Source organism: Vollenhovia emeryi, unplaced genomic scaffold, assembly GCF_000949405.1.
Source record: "Vollenhovia emeryi isolate VEMERY1.0 unplaced genomic scaffold, V.emery_V1.0 DF939211.1, whole genome shotgun sequence".
NCBI lineage: Eukaryota > Metazoa > Arthropoda > Insecta > Hymenoptera > Formicidae > Vollenhovia > Vollenhovia emeryi.
The window spans coordinates 689,808-712,903 of NW_011967155.1; the positions used below are offsets into that span (position 1 = coordinate 689,808).

Sequence of the window (23,096 nt, forward strand, 5' to 3'; positions counted from 1 at the left end):
CAGTCAGTTTGCACAAATAAAATGTTAAATTTAAAATAAAATAGCTTCGAGGAACGTTAATGCTATCAGAGCATTCCACTTTGCTATTAATTTATTCACATACACCTGTGTGCAGTTTTTGTTCTTATAAAAACATTGATCGGGTCTACCTCTTTATGATTGTCGCGGACATCTTCTCATCGCCTGTGAGATAATTCTTCGGCGTTCCATTACATTAATGAAAATGGGATTGCTGCGGTTTTACACTTCGAATAACAGTTGATATCTACTTTCCTTCCAGCCGAAATGCGAAACAACGCACAACTATTCAAATAAAGTGAATTAAAAATCTCTAGAAATCTCTGAAAATTAAAATCGCTAGAAATAATCTTTTTAATCTCCGCACTCTGCGTAAAAATTTATCTCTTTTTCCCCTCTGTCTCCCTTCTCTTTCTCATATTCAACAATAAATAAAAAAACTTGTTAAACCTATGTAGATATTTGACGAAATAACAAAAGATCTTTCGCGCGCGTGATATATCGCTATCGCATAGATAAGTTTTCTATCAAAAAAGAGACGCGATGTTTCAACTGCCATAATACGTTACAACATACATCATATTCTCTATAAATAGATTTTATTTATTCGCTCATGTAACTGCAGCGAAATTTTGCCTCACGTCGCCCGACGATTAATCTCGGCCGATTCGTTGGCAGCTTTCCGGGCAATGACTATCGACAGTTCCCGTAATTTCTTCTAACCTTTGCCCTCTCCCGGCGCCGCCATATTCACCACCTGACCCAGCATTGAAATATTATCGGCGTTAAGGAAGGTTTGCTGGGAGCAGGGATATCCTCGATCATCACAACCAGAATACGACATGACAGACGAGTCCGTAGATTTTATCAACTTTTCGCATTGCCGCTTGCGGAAGATGAAAGTCGTTAGCGGACGCTCGAGATTTTATTTCCGAACGTCAGTAAGAATTATTCGTAGTCACCGGATAAATAAATTGCCAATCCATTGCGCACGCGGTATCAAATATTTAAAGAAACTAAACACTCTGCCGTTATCAAAATTGGAAGAGCCGTTTTTCAACAACATTACGGAATAATTTAACTTGTGAGAATTTCCGCCTCTTCTCCATTTAACTTTATTGCACGTCCGTTAACGCGACTTTTTCTGGATTTAGCCAAGAGCGGAACCGTTCGTAAAATGTTCATAAACGCGTATCGATCTGATAGATCTTCCGCCAATATGCGTGACGACGTTTAATCGATTATGTAGAGCCACGACAGCTCAAACATCTCGGCTTACAGATTGCTGACATCGTGCATCCACGGTAATGATAAATAATGCCTCGCGATCGATCAAATAACGCCGTTTTTATAACACTTTTAAGCTCACACGTACGATGGTAGAAAGCTTAACGACCCCGGCGACTCGGGCTTCGCCGTCTCCCACTACGCCACCACGATCGGGACGGTATAATGCAGATTTATCGGTACAAAACGATATTCCTGCAAAAAGCCGTGCACGAAGATCGTTATGGAACGGCAAAGATATCGGGCTGAAACGAGCAATCAGTTTTTCCGTCGGCCTCTAACTCAGAATAATGTCCAGTTTTTTGCTGCCATAAGTCCTCCCGCAGCGCGAAATGTTCGTTGAAGGTATTATCCCGCTTACACACGACACTTACTCCGGTTAATTTCCTTGCCGCATAATGTAGATTGCCATCTTACGTCACAACCAAATGCGATTTCTACACGATTATGTGCAAGCGTCACTAATAAATTGACGATTAGTTAAGAATTTATTGGTCTTGTCAGTGCTAAATTTTTCCGAGTCACTCACTGTCGATAAAATTACCACTTGGATCAGTAAAATTCACTGTGTGAAGCGCGAGTGATTTACTAGAAAAATGTGAAAAGTGTTCGCGACTTTATGGTGAATATTGAAAAATTAATTAAATTGATAAAAATATCATTTTTTACAACTCAAATTACGGAAAACAATGTTGGTCGTTGAGATGCTAAAAAGGAAACGTATAGGCAATGTGAGCCAATATCCAGTTGAAAGTGGTGAGAAATTATATATAATCTCGGTATAAACTAATTTTTTATGTTAGAAATCGCGTAACAATTGCACAATTGTATTGCGATGTTATATGATTTCTAACATTGAAAATTGGTTGACGTTTTCTTTTTAACATCTCAACGACCAACATTGTTTCCCGTAATTTAAGTTGTCTATATAGGAGCCTCATTTACATTTTTTTTTCTATCTCTAATTTTTCGCATCGATTTCATGAATATTATATTTATAGTCGATAACAAGTATACTTGTTCTATTCGTTAATCATAAATTTCGATGCTTCGGGGACAACATTAATATTATTCAACGTTTCTATATCATCGGCGTCCATCTTTCATCGGGAGATGCGCGGTTACAAAACGACGATGGTGCTCCTCCGAGCGCGCAACGACCCTTCCTTCCTCTTGGGTTAATCTCGGTCGGAATAATTGCATCCTAGTACGTGATAGATGATGTCACTTCGCCGTTCGTAACCTCGTATTCCATAACTTCGCAATATGGCGCGCAACTTGCGTCGAAACTCTCCAAGATCGAGGAGACGATTGTTACATGGCCGAGAAAGGGGAAGACAAGACCTTGCAGTATTCGAGGGAATCGCAAATTGGGTTTTCCCAGTACCAGCCGCAGACCGTGTGATCCCGTCAGTGAGATGTCGCTGACTTGGACACGTAGTCCTTTCGGCAATACGGATCGCGTTGTACATACGAATTATACGTCAAATATGCAGATCGACACAGAGCTGTGTAGCGCTTCCCCCCCCCCCCCATTTCCCGGTTCTCCGTTGCAACTTATCAATTTTTTAAAGAGACATGGTTGCAACAGATCTAACTGGAGCTTAAATTCCACACGTGAAATTAATAGTTTAAACATTTGCACGTAAATCGAGTGATAGAAAATATTCCGAGCTACGTAATAAATAAACGCGATGCATCAGTAAATAATTTCACTAATTATAATGTTCCACGGTTAAAAAAATGCGCGGTATGTTTCTTGAAAATATCTAAATAAACTGTACAGCAGTGAAAGTTCCGTTCCATTAAGTTGCTGTTTACATATTGCGAAAGCAGGAGAAAAGCTAATCAAATAAAACGATCATCGCCTGATTGTAATTACTCCGTCTGCCATCAGCTGCATTCGCGCCTCTTGCCCGTGTGTATTAACTACCGTATTAACTATCCACAAAAATACAGCCCTCCCGACAAGAGGGTCAAACCGCATCTCTCTCTCTCCTCTCGCGCGGTTTCGCGTCCAACTCCGGCGAGTTGCGCGGCGTGTAATGGACCGCGGAGCATCGTGCCGTCTCTTTTCCCGCGGATGTTATTTAGTAGGAAGTACTTATTCACGAGAGCAGTAAAGCGGCCATTATAAGTCTCCGGAGGCAAATAACCGTGGAGCTTACCCCATATCGCCCACTTTGATAAATCGCGCCGTGGGAGAGGGACCGAGGGTGAAAACGAAAGAATAAGAATAGAAAATGAAGAGTGAAACTGGAAGGGACTCGACGAATGGAGGGATGGCGATAGCAACACAGAATGCGAACGCAAGCGCGATGAATGGATGAATAACCGTGGACGCGTACGATGATGGAAGTGCTAGAGCGATATAGGAGTCAATAGAGATACCTGGGAACAAAGGGACGGCGAGTGATATTCGCCGAAAGGAGGAACTTGATAATGGGTCTTAAGAAGATACCGGTGTAGGATAAATCCGCGACTCGATGGCGAATAGGAAAGGGCAGAGGGCAGAAGAAGAGGAAGCCGCGATGGGAATCTGCGAAAACGATGACTGAAGAAACAGCAGAGTCGTCTTCAGCCGGGGCTGCTGTACACAGCGAAGTGGAGACGAGGAATGGGGGAGGAAGATAATCTTGCCTGCACTGTTCTCTTGACCTCGGAGCACAAAGGCACCCAACGAGCTGAAAACCGCCTCGCAACTCTCTCTCCTCTCTCTCTCTCTCTCTCTCGCTCACTCGCAAACCACCCACCGTAGTTCTGTGACGGTACATAGTTATCAAAAGCGAGTAAACTGGAGAAAATTTTGACTCCGCGACACGAGGCGACGCGACGATGCAACATTTATACAATTTTCGAGATATATTAACTTGAATTTCAAATGAAGTTTGCAAGCAAATTTACAAACTTGACTTGCCGCCTCAATCGGAATCGCTGAATTGATTGTCACTGAGGCATTTCGAAGCCGTACAACACGTAGAGCAATATTTAAAGATACGCGGCTCCAACGGACGTAACCGATATGATATTAAATCCTGTTATTATTCAAGATATGTATTACGAAACTCTAAGTACATCGCTCGTAGCTTATCGGTCATATATAATATGTCGTATTTTCCCAGTTCTACATTAAAATATATTTCACATTTTTTTTTCATTCTAAGCTGGTACTCCATTTAACGGAATTTCTTGTTAACTCTCTCATATTTCTCTCGATCATATTTCTCGATGATACGTATAAAAATTCGCAATTGCCCATCCAATCGCACAAATCGTCCCAGAGTTTCGATTTCGCCGGTCGGCTTGGCAGTGCTAAAACGGAAGTTTCATTTCAGTCCCTTCCTGCCGACGCGCCTTAAAATTTTAAACGGATCGCTCGAGATACGGAATCGGGGGGGAAAAGGAGACAGCGTTCATGCAACTTTATCGGCGATGAAAAGGCGACCCTGACCTCGCTGAGGCGTGACAACCGACGCTCTTCGCTTTTCTATGGACCCCAGGAGATTTGGTTTCCCTCGTTCAGCCCTGTGTACTATCGCATTCTTCGCTCACGATAGCGGAGGGAAATATTCGCATATCGGATCTGCTTACAAACTACCGGTATAATGCTATAATCCGTAATCTACGTGATGGATTCTCGAGAAATAGAATTCAAAGTTTCAGTTTGTCCAAAGTATTCATATAAGATAAAAATAAGATAAACAAAATCGATAAGGCTCTGATGTGAAATCGCAGACACGGGGTAACAAAGGATATAAGAGCCAAGACTGATGTTAGTGTCTAAATGATTTTAATTTTTTAAATTGCGAAAAATTTACCTCAGCCAGGGTTTGACTCTGGACCTTTCTCTCACTAGACGGTCGTCTCACAAATAAAAGATAGCTTTAATCTCTTAAACAAGGGGGAAACCGCTGACCAAAATCTTGTACACCAATGCTCACTAATGCCCAGTGGGCATTACTTTATCTTATCATCTTATTTTATCTTTCTAATGCCCAAACTAATGCCCAAAAATGCCTAGTAATGCCCAGTAACGCCCGCAAAATACACCACAATGCCCTCAGCACTTTACACCTCGCTCTTCAATAATTCACATCATTCCACAAGAGAAAGCTTGGCAATTCCTATGTCACTGTTTCAATTTGCACGTCTATTAGAAAGGATCGAACGTTGTGATTGCCAGAGAAAAAATGCCGGCTAATTATTTGAAGCACATATCGAAAAACAAATTGACAGAGTTTAATCAACTTTGCATACGAACTTTCCGTCAACGGTAGGAGAAGCCCGGACAAAGCGGATAGGCTTTATTTTTGCTCGTACATAGTAGAAGGCGCTATTAGTTTCTAGCAGATAGTATGAGCGATCGGACTTGACGCCATAACAGTGTGAAAAATCATATAGTTGCTCTCGTTAGTTTTTTAAAGAGAAATAATAAATTTTGTATGATTTCTTACAATTTTCGCTAAGGTATGTACCTTCATTATTAATAGTAATTGTTCCTTAATCACTATGAATGCTTTTTTACAAGAATTCTCTCTTTTTAATACTCTATTGAAATATAAAATATTTCATTTATTACTCATACCCACTTTAACCTTTCCAAGTTTGCGCCAAGTAGGTCCTTTGGGCAAAGCGGATGGGGGCAAAGCGGATAACCCATCCTCTTTGCCCGGCCATGTTGTAATTGCTCTAGTTGCAGCCGTGTAGAAAGGAAACGAGCTAAAAATGGAACGAAGTTTGCTAAACATAAGGAGAACTCATAGTTCTCATGTTTTGTGTGTTCTGCAAAATATACCGATCCGCCGTCCGAAGACTGGATCCAGTGCAGCCAGTGTGCACCAGATGGGCACATGAAGGCTGCACTGCATATCGAGGACGTGGCAGTTACTTCTGTAAAGATTGCCAAGATTAATTATAGTGATTTGTTTTGATTTTTTTGCTCCATCCACTTTGTCCGAGTGACCCATCCGCTTTGCCCGAGTGACCCATCCGCTTTGCCCGACCCCTCTGGGCAAAGCGGATAATTTTCCTACTTTAGTTTTCGATACCAAAGAAATATAAATGTTTAAGTTCTTTATGTTTTTCTTGTTTTATTTGAACGTTCATTGTATTAAGAAGATTTTAGAATAAAAAAAAATTATGATCTTAATTTTAACTGCCCCTAATTCTCTCGTGCGACTATTAAATCTGGGTATACCTCGCGAGGGTATACGACAAAATTGTCAAAGATGATCCGTCTAATGAAATGATCGAAGTAAGATCGGTCTTCGACGAAAAGAGTGTCGCGTAATTTTTAACGGGTATCAATGTCGACATGTATGTCAGACAGTGACGGTGAAAGAGGGCGAAAGGGGAAACCCTACTAGACCCTAGGGAACTCTCAGCATAACGAGAAGCGGCGATTATCGACAGCTGTCGTCGACGTCCAGGTTTTAACGGCCGCTGAGTAGATCAAGTTTCGCAAACAGGCGCGAAGTAGCATGAATCAATAAAAAGAAACGTCATGTTAGCTCGCGGCATCCCGGCCGAATCAAATCTGCCGCTCGCGCGAGGCGCTCTCGGTGTAATCTTTTCGTGCATTTCGCAAAATGCAGCGCGGGTCCCGGGTATCGCAACCAAAACGTTTCAATATGAACTTCATACAACTCGATATTAATTATCGTTACGTTGTGACGATATCTGCTTTTGCCCGACCAGTAACGTTTCGATGATAGCGGCGCGGGTTATATAAATACGGCGTTACAGAGAATCGATGTGAAATCTGTCGCACGGATTAATTTTAAAGGGTTAACATGTGTATGGGATCTCGGTCCAACAAATGCGCTCCGTTAATCGCGATAACGCTCGTAATTTTGCGGCGGTATGATGATGTAAAGTACAAAGGTTGACATCGCCCGGCGTATAATCCGCGCTATTTTCGCTTTGCGGGGTATTGAAATTCGTTTAAATTCCGCGGCATTATTCGCGACGTGTAATTCAATTTACCGGCGAAAAGTAGTACGAATGTGCAAAACTGAACGTTCGCGCGTGCGAGTTTTTTTTTTCAACTCGCGCGACATCGTTACGGCTTGATATTACGAGCGGGGTATCACAATAGAAATATGCTATCTCAATTTTTGAGTTTGGTACGTGTATGCAAATAGCAATACTTAAAAACCATACATTCGCCGAGCAGAGGGAAATAAAGTGTGTGTGTGAAACCTATTATAAAGCCGATTGCTTTACAAAGTTTAAATTAACGATTTGCAAACGGGTCAGTATTATTACGCGGGAGGAAACGATTCGTTTATACAATCGCAAATATTGAGCGTTACAGGGTCGCGCGACGATAAAAACTAATTGGCGACATAGACCTAAGCCGCAAATAATCGCGTCGCGCAGCGTGCGCTATCGTTAACATGCATATTGCGCAACGTCCAACGTTACAATGTTATTGTTAGCGGGTAACCGTTATAGTCCGTAGCTGTTCGTTATCTTCCGATACGCTCACCATTTTCACGGAATAGATTCTTTTTAATTGCACGGCGGCCGCACTCGGCGTAACGGCGAATTCGGGAAACAACGTGCGCGGCGTATAGCGCGCGAAAGCTTTTACGGATACATTTGCGTGCGCCCGGACATTTTTCCGCTTTATTCCGCGTCGAAATTTCTTTACGGTCGCGATCAAACGAAGCAATTGCACGCTGCAAACCGTACTCGAATCGCAGTGTCTCGCGAGATTCCGCGATCGGTGCTATTTCGAAACGTATATACTATTTAGCATGCCATAATCTTTTTACGTATCTTCTTCGTGCGGTAATTGCACCGCCGTTACACGCGATTCAGCGCCGCGCGGTCGCTTTCGGCGAGTGTACCCTCTGTATTAATCAAACAGCGGCTGTAATAACGGTTTGAAACGCGCGAGTATATTTTTTACAGCTGTATCGTTTGCTGAGAATTATTGTATTCTTCACACGGAAGCTCTTGGAATACGTTTAATTGCACTGTTACGGCGCGACCCCGCGGCAGTCGCTTTCATCGATTGCGCCCTTTGTATTAATCAAACGACGGCGCAATAACGGATTGAAACACAACGGACACATAACTACGTCGTTAGTCGCGCAAATGGCGCTCTATCGCTACGTTACAACTAATATAAAACCGAAACGAGCGGTCGAAGGCGACGCGTTGCGGGCTACGGTGCCGGCTTATTAATTGGGAGGCATGACTGCAATGCCGAAAGGGCGGCTAATTGCGGCCGCTTTTAAGCAAATTTACATAAACATTCTTATTCCATTCGCGCGATTTTTAATTCGGCCAGGCTGACGGTCGCGTTCGTCACGTCTAAAGAATTTTGAATGTGAGCTAAATGGACGGAGTCTTCCCTAGGCGCGCTCGCCTAACCCTTTTGTCAAATATTTACGCGCCTATATTTTATCGCGTTTATTCTTCAATTTAAGCGAAACTTAAGAGAGCCTTGTTCGATCGATTAGACGTTGCATAGATTTGCGAGGAAGGAAACGGCGATGAGCGGTACGTGAAAGTGAACGTATCGGTATACACGTGTCATGCGAGAAGAGATTAAAGTCGCGATTCGACATGCACGTGAAATCGCAGTCAGCGAAAATAGTCAGCTAGAATAAAGACGCGGATAAGCCGTCGAGAAGCGTGAATCGAAGATGCGTTGTGCGCGTCTATCGTGCATTCGCGAATAGCACGTACAGTGGCGAATAGTCGAAACCGACGAGCCTACGAGATCTCCGTCGTCATCTACGAGTATGTGGTCGAAATCACTTCCGCTTGTTCCGCGCTTCTCTGAGCGGGACATCGTACGGCGGATGTGAAATCGATGAGCGAATAAATGAAAGTGTTTGACGAGCTCGGTAATAAAATATGCGGAAAGCAAAGTGAATGCTGTGGGGATGAATCGAGTCGCATGTGTCGAGCAACGAGGCATGTGACACGGAGAGAGAATTTTTCCCTTAAAAATTATGTAATCGTAGGACAACGTTGGCGTTTTGAAAAACTTTATGAGAGTTTTCTGAAATTTTACCATACAGTAATTATACTTCGTATACATTCGCTAGTAAAATGTATGGTAACATTTCAAAAAGACTCTCATAAAGTTGTTAAAAATGCCACGTTGTCCCGCGATTACACAATTTTCAGGGTAAATTTTAAGAGAAAGCTCTCTCCGTGCAGACTGAACATTCGCGATACGGAATAACTAAAATAACTAAATTAAATCTAATGAGCATGTCCGAACAATTAAAATCAATAAATCAATGGATAAAATTGTTTTACATTTCGTGTTTTTGTAGTCGTAACTCCGACCATTTACGTCTTGCTCCACGATTTATTTCACGAAACCATTTGTGTAATTGTTACTTCAGTAATTGGAATTCTTTCACTTTTAATTTCGGCATTCGATCGTATTTGAAATGCACGTACGTAAGACTTTTGCAATTTCGAGTGCGAGAGAGAAGGAGTGGAACACATCGAAGGATGATGAATTAGTAATACGTAGGCGGACGAGTACGCAAGGTAAATTCATTGGTCGGTCGTTCTTTTGTGATGCATGAGATTTCCACGATCCGCGAATAATGGAATGGGGAATAAAGTGCGAACAATTCCGTCACTCTCGGGTCACTCGTCGTCATGGCATTCCAGTGAAAAGAAGCGCGCACGCACACAGGCTGCCCGGTTGTTCCCCGTCGCGACTTCACGCCCAAAAAGTACTTTCAATTTGAAGCCTTCCGTATAAAACGAGAGGTGATAATTTAAATTTGAAATTAGAACAACTTAGACTTTTTTCCCCGCTAGACTGACTTGCGATAAACGCGGTAACGCTCCAAAGTAAATTGCATTTCATCTATAGATAGCGAAGAATAAAAGCGTATTGAAAAATAATAAATTATAATATTCATAGAATTATATTAATATGTGCCTGATGTGTGCGTTAAAATAGAAAATTATACATTATTTATATTACTAGAAATGACAAAACGCGCGCTTGGCGCGCGCAGTTTATAGTTAAGCATTGTATATTTCCAAGAATTTGTACACATGTAAAGAAGGTATTGTATATGCAACGACAATTTAAAATATAAAGTAATTTATAACTCACTGATACGATTCGCAAGACCAGAGTTGTACATCGTTAACTATATACGTTCAACTGTAAAAATACAAATATGTATATGATTATTATACAATAATTATGTAAAATCGAAATTATTTTATTACATATATTTATTTTATATTTTTCAAAATACAGGTAGGTATTTATTAAAATAATTATAGAATACGAAAAAATAGTCTTCCTTTTAAATATAAACTCACAGAATTTTATAAATATTATAAACATGTAAAACACTCACCTCACCCCTTGCTCCGCCGTTGCCCGATGCTTCCCAAGCCTCCTCCTCCTCTCAGATTTCCTTGTGGCACTCACACAACACTAACTCGCGAAAATCATCGATCGCGCGAAATTTTCGGGCGATTTCGGGCACTCCCGTACGCGATAAAATACCGCGAAACGCACGAAATCTTATTAACAAATATCTCGTGATTGTCGTACAAATTATACAAACTAACCACTTGCATTTTTTATTCGGCAGAATGGATACATCACTTTTGAATTAGCGAACAACGACAGAGCGAATTACAACGCGAATGCGACAGCCGTACAAATTTCTTTCTTTTTTCCCGAAAATGAAATAAATTATACGAAATCGACAGATAATTTCAAAGCACGGTGCGTAAACGAGATGTAATCGCGACAAATTACCACAGTTTATATTCATATTTTACAATTAGATGAGTTAGTCTCGTGAAATTTACGTTGATATAATATTTAGTCGACGAACGTTACGTATTAATATTAAACGTGTACAAATCAATAGCGTTTTATCTTCACATTCATCGCGATCGCGTCTTGGAAACCGATAACGCAAAAGTAATACGACACACGGAGCGACTCTCGCTGCAGCCTGCCGGCCCAACGTTCGGTGAGCGAGTGATAGCGCGGCGATCTTCAGATACACGATGGCACGCAAAAATGTCGTACGTCACCGCGCCGAGAGAAAAACAACAAAAAAACGTTGAGCGTTCGTTGTCCGTTGTCCCGCCTACGAAATTGAAAATTCTGTACTTAATATTTTACTTTACTTTGTTCCGTGACTGTTACTATGTTTTGTGTATCATTCTGCGGATTTATTAATTGTATTGTAGTATAATTCATGCTGTATTATTCGTACTCTATTTGTGTCCAATATTCAAATTATTATAATTATATCTAAATATAAATATAGTTATGATAATAAATCTTGATAAATGCGTTAATTTATTGAACAAAATAATTGCGTAATAATTTTATAGAAACGATTCTCTACTCCATGCGGGTAAATCCAGAATTATATTTCTATTAAACAATCGTATCGACTGGTTCTTATCAAATTAATAATGTGACCAGAGTAGTGGAAAATTCAAAAATATTTAACAAGCGGATAAGTTTGATTCGGTTGAAAAAATATATTGTATATACTTCATGCAGAACAAAGTAAATTATCATTAATATATTGGTGCACACATTAATAATTCATAACTTGAACAATTGCGCTTAAACCATACGTCACGCATCAAGGCGAATTGAAAATTAATTAACGGTTAATTTGATCGTATCGCAAGGCATTGAATAAATCTAATTACTATAAATCAGAAGATACGTTAGTTCACCTGTATCGTAAAATTGACTGGGATTATAATCCAACGCATCATAAAACCGATCGTACATCGACCAAGGCGTAAAATTGTTATACCCACAATCTCGCGGAGCGATTGCTATAAATGCGATCTCAGAAATTAGAGCACAAAGGGGATCGATATTGACACCGTATCGAATCAACTACGATAAACGAGTTTGATAGTATCTAAGTAACAATAAATATCTATCATTTTGAAAGATGTTAAGACTCAACGTAAAAGACCCTTGATCAAGATAGTTTAAATCACATACACACATATATAAAATCGCATGTACGTAAACGTATATACATATATAAAGTCGTGTGTATATTATCTCTTTGTTGGTATTCGTGTTTTAATATTTAATAAATGTGTGCACTTAAAAAATTTGAATTTCACTAGGATGAAACGGAAAGGTACCGTAGTCGTGAAAACGGATGTAACACGCGTTCCACGTATAATGCATGCGTACCAGTAACAAGGAGCATTCGCAATTAGAGGTGAATAATTAAAGGGTCGTTAGTCTCGCCAAGTATAACTCAAATCGCGGGGAGCGGAAATGAAGTCCAGAATTTTCAAGGCTGGCCGACGTGGCTGAGTTACAGAAGCGATCGATTGTTCCCTTTTGCGTTTCACGTCGGAGTATATAAATAACTGTGCGATAAGCACGGTATGTTCGCGCATAATTATCAATAGAAGCGTATGTACAAGCAATCGCGATTGACAAAGGTCAGGAATCCCCGCAAATTGGATACGTTGATTAACACGTTACAAAATTTAACATAATTAAGAGACGGACAACTGGTCTACTAATAAATTGAACAGGAATCAAATCTGTCGCGCGAATCTTCGCAATTAGATAGTAAAACGGCAAACAAAAAATGTATAATCCCTTTTGAAATCATTTCAAATTCCGGGACGTGAGGTATACAAGCGATTATAATTTCAATTTTCTTTTATGTTAATTCCCACGTTAATAACCACCGAGTGCAAAGCTCTATCCAGCGCTAAAAATCATAAACATAATTAGAAAACGCAGCTGTTCCTTGATGTTGCAGCATGCACGATAATTCAAATATTTGTAAATGGGATGTTTCGCTGTAAATGTACATGTCAAAAGCAAAAAGCTCCTTGCCGAGAGAGTGATGCAAACATACTATTTTATACCACTGTTCATCGTGGCAAAAAAATATCGTGTGATACAATAATTAATTACTGGAGAACGGCCATTGTAAGTTGATTATACATAGAATTAGCCCTACTGTACTTTTCTGCAGATTGAAATCGCTGAATACTGAATACATCTCTATCAGAATCGGAATCGAAGCGACACGCAACAGAAGTGGATCGAGCAAACGAAGAAACGGCCTGTCACATCGATCTAATGGACAGCTTTAATTACAGCGGGCATGTATATGTATGAATAAACGTACGTACAAAGGTGTGTATCCCTGACGAATAGATCACGTACCAACTTCAACGTGCGAAACCATAGCTTTCCTGACAAATTAGCATAACGATTCTCTCGACGACATGCATTTTTCATATATTCGTTCACAGGTAACGAGTACACAAACCCTTTTCCCTCTATTTCTGCAGTTCGGCTTGTCGCATCGCTCAGAGCATATAATTTGGCGAAAAAATAGTAATACTCTTCTGCTAGCGATTCTTTATGCGTCACGAGAATAAAGTCAATAACCGAGTTAACAACCTGATCACAGTTATTCATTCAAAAGCCCTGTCCACGAAACGAATATGGAGAACGAGACTTTGAGAAATCAATTAAACGTACAAATACATCTTGCACGAATGTTCATCAGTAACCGATGCAGTTACAGTATATATTATTTAACTAAATAAGAAGTTTCGCGAATTTTCGCGAAAGACATTGCTACTAGTAAATGAAATATCCAAATCTGTCTGCCTGTAACAAGCTTGTTAACGTCTCTTATCTGTAGCTTCAACTTTGTTATCTAAAAATGACGTCAATCTAGAGGTGTTTTATTATCGTAGATAACGTAGGAAAGTCCTAGCGAAGATTCGATCGGTGTGATACGCCACAAGGACGATCGTATCTGGCATAGTCATCCACCGATGCAATCAAGAGAGAGAGAGAGAACGATAGACTTAAGCTACGTACCTTAGGAACCGACCAGGTTATCCGAGACGCTCCTTACGAGGCGGGTATCTGCTCACGAAATGGTCCTTCTCGTATCCCCGATAATTATACTTGCCTTGTTAAGCGGCAGATGCTAAGTCGGATTATCGGCGAAAACTTGGGCCTCCTACGTACGCAGGGAATATGCGCGGGAAAGCGAGAGATCTTCGAGATTTCCAAACCAGCAGCTGCCTAGATCTGCAATAGAAATGAAAGTTCCGATTAGGTACGGGCAAATCGTTTGAAAGTTTAGAGTTCAGGAAACTCCGATCGTCGAATATCGTCGCGCAAGTGGCGAGTTTGTAGCATAAAAGCGTCATCGCTGGTCCCACTCCCGGGAGACGCGAGACGCGGTTTAAATATAAAACACTGTTAACCCACGCATTTTTAAACGGCGCCGAACGAACGGCTTAATCCGATGTCAAAGGGTGGTTGCGCAATGGTAAAATAAATTAGAGCTACCTATCACACATGCAGGCGACGGTAACAATCCGAGCTCATTTCGGATTATCTTGCCGCCATTGACAATCTCTATCGCGAAAGTTTACAACGTGATTCGCCCTAGTTTCACGTATTCGAATATTAATATGGACAAACGAGCACCCGGGTTCGCGCGGAGCGTGAATTCGCCCTCCGTTCTAATTCCGAGCTTAATCCAATCTGCATGCAATTGTCAACGAGAGTATGCCACTGTGGAAGCACTTGATTTTAATTAAATCCAATGCAGATTAAATCTACGCCGTAAACGTGCCTCGGTAGGGACAGATTAGAAACTCCACCTTATTCCCGCAGATTAATAACGATCGGTTGATACGCGTTCGCTCTTGCGGGCCGCGCTGTTTCCCCTATCACACTCCGCAAGATCGATTATCCGATTAAAAGCGATTAATTTTCTGCTGCGCGAATCAATATTCATATTTCACCCAATTGTTGCCGTTTACGTAATTTCAAAAAGCGATCACTAACATGTACATAATGGCGCAAATTTAACACACTAATATTATTTCACAGCATATGTTAAATACTTCGTTATTCAATATATCACGATATTAATATTGTTGCTCAGCGAAGTCAAAAAATATTGGAATGCATCAATAATTCTATATCGATTCGCTCAGCAAAGTAATAAACGTTATTTCATTAAATTAAATCAATTGCGAGACGAAAAGTATCGTTGAAAAGAAGTTTCAAATTTTTATCGTCACGTTCCATTTTTATTTGACGTATTTTCAATGTTTTTATAACATTACAGCAGCGACAGGTTTTTAAATAGGCGGAGAAAAATTAATTCCCCCGGCTTTTTATCAAATAATTATAATATAATACCATTTTTTAAATTTAATTATCAAATCCGGTTAGACGAATTCGTTTCGCGAGAGCTACCTTTGGTCGTGGATGAAAATAGCACGACGTTTAAAAACTGAGACATCGCGCACAAACGGCACGGGGTAGCCGTGAAAAACCATATCTCATTTGACTCCGACGTCGCGGCACGATTTCTTGTTAATTACCGCCGTATCGCGTTTTTGCAATTACGCCGCTACGCTACCCGCTGCGTGTTTAAGAATTCCATGTAATTCGAGCAAAGGGGAGAGACTAACCCGCGGGGATTCGTGCAGTACTAACCAGTGACACGTTTCGTTTTTGCCCGAACGTGAAAAAATCCACTAGCTCAGGATCCTCTATGCTCAAAACGAATCAAGTTACAAGCTCTTCCATGCGCGGTGCTCGACCCTGAACAGTAATGGAACTCGGAACAATTGGAGCGCCTCAAGACAGTGACTTGACGTTGGACGTTTTCCAAGTAGGGAGCGTCGGTCGATAATTTGTCTTGGCGAGGCCGTGACCACGTTTGGTTGGCACAGCAGGCATTATATTAAATGATCGAGTCACGCGGATTTGTTCGGACGATTAATTATCGGGCTCCAGATTGCGCGGCAGCTTCCTAATTCACCGTCGCATCATAAACCGTCCAAGCGACACCAAAATATACGACGGCAAAGGAAAAATATACGAGAAAATTAATCAAGGATAGAGAATGCTCTTGAAAAACAAACAGTCTTAGGAACTGTTTTAGAAAGAGCATCGATTATGCATTATAATTATATACTAATGGGGAGTAAATTGTCTATTCCGCTCTCTCGCGCATCGCGTGATCGAAAGAGATGGACTCGGTACTGGAAGAACTAATTGAGCGACGAATAAAGTCGGACGTTCTTATTTTCTTTTGGAAAACAACGCGCCATTGTCTCTGTCTAGATACCGGGTACCCTTATCGTTCCTCCTGCCGGAACCAACTTCTAATGGCTGAGACTATAAGGAGCTAATAGTATTAGCGTGGCAGGCGAGCGAGCTCGGAAAAACAATTCGAGCTAAAAGGAACGTTGATTCTTTCAGCGAGACGAGTAGATTACGCGATTAGGGTCTGACATGCTATACGTGATATTCATATGCGCAGTCCAATTAAAATTTTCGTAGACAACTCCGCTACCGAAGCGCCAAAGCGCCGGTGCTAACAATATGTATATGCGCGTGCCTCGTTCATTTTCACAACCTACATACGTGTATTCGTATCGCATGAAATTGCTTTTTCCCTTTTTGTCGACTGTTATTAGATGCACTAATAAATGGTCCGTTGGGCGGCTCTACCTTTTTTCGCTAAATAGAAACTCGTACTCGTCGTGCGCGTGCACATTTTTCACATATAATTTAAAAAATCTAGAAACGTTGTTAACTTTATCAGAATATTTTTAATTTTGTTAGAGAAGTATATTATTTTGTAAATTAACAATGAAAGAGACAAAATTGAATAACCGCGAAAATCCCAGTCAGAAATCCTTTTTAATTCGTAACTAAAAATAATAATTGAGAAACGATGTTTCGCCGCACGCTGCAGTTTTTTTTTTCAAGAGTAATTGACTTCTTGTAGCCGTACAAGTTAACACAAATCCCATGCCCGTCGTACTCTCATTACCTGTCTTCGTTCTAATACGAGATTTACATCAGTGGTCCTCGTAAGATATTCACGCGCGGAGCTAGGATTTCAAGTTAAAATTGATGCTAGAGGGAAAACTTAAGCGCTTTAAGCGCTACGTTCTCGCGGCGGGCGTAACGGCGCGTCCACGAAAATAGCAGAAGCGAACCTCCGAATGGCGATAACGACCGCCGGATGGGGAAGTTCCTGCTCGGACGTTAATGACCAGCGGAATATCTTTTTCGCAGCGGCAACTATCGCCCACACGGCATGACTCCCCGATGATTTACAGCGCTTGGAAATAAGCTCGTCAACACGTAACGCCGTGTCCAATTACGGAGCATGGTTTGGAAAACTTGAGGAATTCGTGATTGTTGGGAAATGAAGCAAAAGGACGACTTATTTCATGAGATTTCCTTTACGGATAGACAACGGCTCGGCTACGCTTGAGCGTTTTTATCAATACACTTCATATTCGCAAGTTATTTAAATTCGCCGGGAAAATTGACGTGTCGCGTGACGTTAACCGAATAAACGTTACGACACGAAAATCAATAACTTGACTCGAAGTGAATCTAACTAAAATAGATATTCCCAATCGATATAAATTTCGTCAATGACAACAGTCGTCTCGTCTCAGCCGATTGTGTCCAGAAGAGATTTAGCGCGGCTTATTCGGTTAATGTACGATCGGATCTAACGTCCCGACTCCTGCATGATGCATGATTAATTTAATTTATCCGTCCGCTCCAACCGGTGCGTTATTAGCCCGATTGCTCTTCCGCGATGTAGCGTTCCGTCTCTCGCACCCGCCGTCGCGCGCAGCAACACCGGCATTATTAATTCGAACGTTATTAAATTTTCGATAACCCCTGCCGATGCTACGTGTCTTGTAAGCAAGATGCCGAGCAAGCTATCCGATCGAGCGTGCGCGCGCGCGGGCGCAAACGACCTCGTTACTCGACTGGCATTGCGCTACGTGCCAAACTTTTCGACCCGCCCGTGCCGTCGTCGATATCGAGATTAAACAGCGCACGAGAAATTCATCCTTCAGCAATACAGCAAACTGAGCGCGACACTTATCGCGACGTGATGGAAAATTGTAAAAACTAAGTCTCCACGAAGGGAACACGCGGCAAGAACCCGCATTTTTCATAACTTTCCGCCAAAGCGAGCAAAGTAACGTCGAGGGGGAGACCGCTGACCAAAATCTTGTACACCAATGCCCACTAATGCCCAGTGGGCATTACTTTATCTTATTATTCTATTTTATCTTTATAATGCCCAAAAAATGCCTAGTAACGCCCAGTAATGCCGCAAATCTGTGCGCCACAATGCCCTCAGCGGTTTCCCCCCCGAGTAACGTTCTACGTTGCTACGAACGGCGGTACGAGTTTACAGGTAATTACGACGAGGCTCTCTTACGTGCGACAGTCTCGTACGGTTTCGGGAATCGTCAAGTGGCGTGAAATAAATGCGCATCCATCACACCCGCGGGATACGTCGCAACGGTGTACAAAGCCCGGGCGTTTTTCCGCCTGGGACGCAGGGGTCGACCGATTCCATTGATTAACGACATGCGTTTCGTAATGAGAATTCTCGGCGTGGCCACGGCTCGTTGCGCCAAATTGAAACTCCGTTGCTTGATTTATCGCCGCCGGGAGGACGCGTTCTCGCGCGGACGGAAAATTAATTGCGACTTGCGGGCCACGCGCTGGAGGAGACCCCGGGAGTCCGCGGGAAACGGGAACGGGATAAAGAAAAATTCCGCGTCCCGCGGGCGAGAGGCGTCACTCCCCCGAAGAGAAACTGCACGCGTCGCTTACACGAGCCCCGCGTGCGGGGGAGGAAGCTCGCGGTTGGTGAAAAAGCGAGGATAAGATAAGGACGCGCGTGCTGCCGCCAGACGAGGCCAGAGAGGGATGAAGAACGAGGAGGAGTTCCGGTCGTTGGAAGACGAATAAGGTACACCTAATCTATCTGTGTTCCCGCGTAATGGGTGGAGATGCTATTTCCCCGGCGGGATATCTTCATGACCGGTACGCGTATACCGCTCCGCTTTCCGCGCGGCGGACGCCTGAAATATCGCCGGGAGGGCGGGGAAAAATATCGCGCCCTTCGGCAAGCCGGTAAGGAACGGCGACTCGTCAAACGTTACGAATTTCTGATTTCACCCCGGATGTCGCCTCGCGATTTGTCGCGGCTGATAGCACTCGCGAGAGTAATACCGCGTTTCCTCGGGAGAGCCGGCCGGGATATACGGCGGGGCGATACATATAAACGGACAGAGACGAGTGGCGAATAAGCGAGAACGACCGGGATAAAACCACCTTTCGCGCGGGGGCAAAAATATTTGAGTCGCGCGGAGGTCGAGGCGACCGGGAATTTCAGCTGGCCGACGTCGCCGAGACATTTCACGGCGGGCTCATAAAGTTTTAATCGGGATCGCGCAAGAGACACGCTGCACGTCTCCGCCAGGTGCAATTCTCACGTAGTTCAGTCATCGTCCTGCCCGTGTTTCATTGTGCGCCCCGTCCGGGGAGGGAAAAAGCGGTAACGTAGTTTTCGCGCGCTCCGCCCCGTCGCAGGGCGTCGGACGGCGTACAGACGAGGGACAAACGGAGGAAACCTCGTCGCCGGAATCTAAGCGAGCGGTATGCCACATTTTCGCCGTGGAATATCAGAATGAATAGTGGATGAGTTGGCACCGGCTGATAGAACGATAAAACCTCGGATATAAACGGCGTTTGCTTTATTCCAGGGATTTACGTTAATAGTAAATTTCCCCTTCCCCTCCACCTTTTTACAAGTGTTTTATGTACCATTATAAATTTTCACCACGGAAACGAGAAACGGTAGCAACGCGAGAAAATTGTTCCCTGCTCACGCCCCCCCCCCTCCCCCCCGGACAAAGCTATTGCATTTCCTGTTTCTTTCCCGTCTTTCATGCCCCTCCCTTCCGCTTTATCAGCCGATAATAAGTCACTTTGGAATTTAATTAATTTAACTTATCCGGGAACCGTTTAAATTCTCACCTCGAAGGGACCTCCCGGCACCCTTCTATTTTCATTCCTTCGCGATCCGTGGGAGCGATATAACGCGTCACGTGCATCGCATATATCGCCAAACCGAATTCTGCACGTAAACCCTTCGTTATAACCGGCGAATTCGATTTTTCTAACTCCCCAGCAGGGCGGAACTTGGACGGCCGATCCTATTCCTTATTCCGCTCCATCATGTCCTTCTTTGTCTAAGTTTTTTTTTTATCAGTTGTATGAGTTCGCGGGGAAGAGTATATCGAGGCATCGATCACTTCTCTTGACGAATAGAAAATTTGCAAAGCACGAGGAGCATACGAGCGAGCGCAGAGGCGCTCGCGAGAATGATAAGTTGAACGAAACAAATACGAGGTATATCGCTGCTGCCATCGTACACAAGACAGAGGAGGTCGGCGCCATATATCCTGAGTAGATGAAAACTAAAAATTGCACGAAAGCAAGCCATTCCTGACACTTCCGGGCTCGCGCAACTGCGCGATACATCTGTTAGCGAAAGCGTCATAATTTACCTCTCGTATACGCTCCACGTCGCGCCGGCGAGTGTATCTCCTCGCCGAGGAGCGCACGGAAGTAATCGCGACAGTAATTGCAACACTAATTAGTCCGCGACATAAGGATGTAAAATTCAAAACGCAACACGGTCGAAAGAACTATTCGTAGTGTTCATTTACGAGCGGTTTTAAACACACAATACTAAACGATCGATAGAAGGAAAAGAAACGGAGTGTAAGGCCACGAGTGCTCGAGCCAGTCGTTAATTAACGGCAGTGCGAGATCGCGCGCTGCCGCTTTCTCAATCGAATGCAAATAAATATTCAACCGCGTCGCGGCGAGGGAAGGCACGGCGTAATGCGGGAAATTCCTCTAAACTGTCGTAACAGGTCATGGCTTCTAATTGGTGCGCGTTTCGTGTTAACATCTGCTCCGCGAGACGACGGTGACGCTGACGCACAGGTAAAGGTGGATTAACTAATTAGAACGGTGTATATACGACGGCACCGACGATTAAGATGGCAGAGGCGACGGCTCCTGAACTTAAGGAGGATGTAATCGTCTTAGGACCGTAACGACCATCGAGACGAGCTCGCATTAATCTTGCGCCATGCCTGAAGCTGCTTGATATGCGGCCGAGGGAGCCGGCAGGACCCACCACCACCATCTTCAACGATCCTAAACCGAGACCGCTACCAACACGACGGAGCCTTAGAGCAGACGCATCCTTCCAGAACGAGACGTTCCCGCGCATTCCTGGCGAGATTAACCAGCAACGTTTGTGTACGTTCTCGAGCGTGACTCGAGAGTCGCGTATCCTATGTCCGCTGATGCTGGGCGCTTGCGCGATGCGTGCGAACGCGAGGAATCGAAAATCGCGAGTTCTCGCCAGTGTCGAGGGGTACGCATGTTCTATCAACGGGAAACATTCTTGGATAATAAAAAAAACCGATAGAATTTTCCTAAATCCTGAACTTGAGATATGTAGATTAAATTTAAGCAGCGTGATCCAGTCTAAAATAAAATTAGAAATAACGCATGTTCTATCAACGGGAAATATTTTTGGATAATGGAGAAAGGAACCGAGAGAATATTCCTAAATCCTGAACTTGAGATATGTAGATTAAATTTAAGCAGAGTGATCCAATCTAAAATTACAATAGAAATTTAGCAACGCATGTTCTATCAACGGGAAATATTTTTGGATAATAAAGAAAAAACCGATAAAATATTCCTAAATCCCGAACTTGAGATATGTAGATCAAATTTAAGCAGCGTGATTCAATCTAAGATAAAATTAGAAATAACGATGTCTATTACGAGCTCGTTCTGCTTATTATATCAATTTCTCAAATATTCCTGTCCAGATATCGAGCCTCGTTTAAAAGCTCCGCGTGGCAGCCTCTGTGCCTATGCCCTTAAGATAATTGGCATTCGAGTCCAGCCGCCCATTAAGTGTATCCTTTTCCGTTCCGACGGGAAATGTTGCTTCACTAGATAGGTAGCCGGATGCCACTGCACCGCAGTCGATGCTATTAACTACACCGATGCTGGTCGCCCTTAGATCTCGTCTAGCAAGACGTCAAACGAGAGGGCCATAAGACAGAGGATCTCCTCGAGAGAGCAAAACAGAACGGCCAAAAATATCACGTAAACGTGATGCTTATTACGCGATACTTTCCATTCGTTCCTCCTGCAGGAGTCTTCCGCATTACGAACTTTGTCGCGTTCTGCCAGCAGGTTACTGTGTAATAGCTACTTACAACGTCGCGAAGCCGAGAACTCAACATAATCGTGATAAACCAGAACGTGTACGCGAGGTCGTTTCACCGTTTGCGATACCATCGCCAAGTGTTCTGCGTATCTGTAACTACTGGCAAATTACGTGTCGGCGTTCCGAAAATTTGCAACGCGGTTAACTTTACACGTGCACGCGTGTTCAAATTCCACGATTGCAACGTGATTATCGTTCCAAACCTTGCGACTTTATGGACTAAGTAAATATAAAATACGCAAACATTGTTGCCACACGCATTTTATAGCGCGTAGGTTAATATTACATCGGTAATTTGTCTACGGTTGTTTGCTTCTTGAAGTTGTAATTTTACCGATTATGCAACGGGCAACGGGAATTTTTCTGAAGCATGTTACAGTTCTTATTATAAGAGCTAAGCTAAGTAAGTATATTGTGTAAAAAATCGGAATTTCTAATAAAAGACCAAACTTGCAATACAATTATCCAAAAGATTTCACGAAGTAGGGGAAGAGAGAAGGCAAATTAAATTAAATCAGGAATGATATCAATGATTCTTAAACACATTTCTTTCAGTAGCACAAGCGGACTTCTCGCTGCGTACGGTAGAAAAATGAGTATATTGAGCGA

At 42.7% G+C, this 23,096-nt stretch overlaps 1 protein-coding gene across 4 annotated transcripts in view; it reads right to left on the minus strand.

Moving 5' to 3' along the window:
• Positions 1-23,096, minus strand: part of LOC105561116 (putative polypeptide N-acetylgalactosaminyltransferase 9) — a 250,839-nt gene that overhangs the window by 189,194 nt on the left and 38,549 nt on the right. For 3 of the 4 annotated variants that reach the window (XM_012010820.1, XM_012010816.1, XM_012010818.1), the window contains exon 2: positions 14,171-14,386. The gene's annotated coding sequence lies outside the window, so the exon portion shown is untranslated. The remainder of the gene's footprint in view (positions 1-14,170; positions 14,387-23,096) is intronic. The other variant, XM_012010817.1, reaches the window with a different exon arrangement.